Source organism: Uranotaenia lowii, chromosome 2 (genome assembly GCF_029784155.1).
Source record: "Uranotaenia lowii strain MFRU-FL chromosome 2, ASM2978415v1, whole genome shotgun sequence".
Lineage (NCBI taxonomy): Eukaryota > Metazoa > Arthropoda > Insecta > Diptera > Culicidae > Uranotaenia > Uranotaenia lowii.
In genome coordinates this window covers 95712874-95714251 of record NC_073692.1, presented here as the reverse complement: position 1 = coordinate 95714251, position 1378 = coordinate 95712874, and positions in this window count along the sequence as shown.

Below are 1378 nucleotides of genomic sequence, written 5' to 3'. Positions count from 1 at the left end.
AATGACAAAAATGACAAAAATGACAAAAATGACAAAAATGACAAAAATGACAAAAATGACAAAAATGACAAAAATGACAAAAATGACAAAAATGACAAAAATGACAAAAATGACAAAAATGACAAAAATGACAAAAATGACAAAAATGACAAAAATGACAAAAATGACAAAAATGACAAAAATGACAAAAATGACAAAAATGACAAAAATGACAAAAATGACAAAAATGACAAAAATGACAAAAATGACAAAAATGACAAAAATGACAAAAATGACAAAAATGACAAAAATGACAAAAATGACAAAAATGACAAAAATGACAAAAATGACAAAAATGACAAAAATGACAAAAATGACAAAAATGACAAAAATGACAAAAATGACAAAAATGACAAAAATGACAAAAATGACAAAAATGACAAAAATGACAAAAATGACAAAAATGACAAAAATGACAAAAATGACAAAAATGACAAAAATGACAAAAATGACAAAAATGACAAAAATGACAAAAATGACAAAAATGACAAAAATGACAAAAATGACAAAAATGACAAAAATGACAAAAATGACAAAAATGACAAAAATGACAAAAATGACAAAAATGACAAAAATGACAAAAATGACAAAAATGACAAAAATGACAAAAATGACAAAAATGACAAAAATGACAAAAATGACAAAAATGACAAAAGCGCGAATTAAAACAAAAATTTCATGCCAGTTGGTCCAAACATTTCGAGCTTCTTTTGGCGTTTCGCTCTTCCTTAGTGGACTTTATCTAGCGATCGTCGTACTGTTATTCGCTTTTATAACTTAGCTCATAGTTTCTGAAAATTTTATGTGTTCTGATTTTTAAAACCTTATTTTCCCACTTTTCAACTTTTTTTCTAAAATCCTTAAAATTAGTTTTAGCTTAGATTATGTTTGAAGAAATTTATAAGAATTGTTTTCCTGATACAGGGGTTGTTTTCAAGCAAACATTACAAAATATGTGATTACTCTATTATTAACCGGAACAGTTATCTAATTCTCATAATTTTACCCCGAGAAATTGACTCAACATTAAAATACATGTTGAACAATTAACTGTTGCTTTTTTCACTGAAATCAATTCAACATTTTTCTGCATAGCAAAATAATCCTCTGCTGAATGAAAAATGAAAACGTTAGGATTTTTTTTAATGGAAATATTAAAGTTTCCAAAAAATAGATCTGTTTTTCAATAATTAGAATTGTTAAAATAATTTACGATATCAGTTTTTTTAAATTATAAATATAGTTTGCAATGTTTGAAAGAACTGAATCATTCAAAAAATATTTAAATAAAAGATCGAAACCAAATATGAAGTAGAATGCAGTAGAGGATGTATAATGT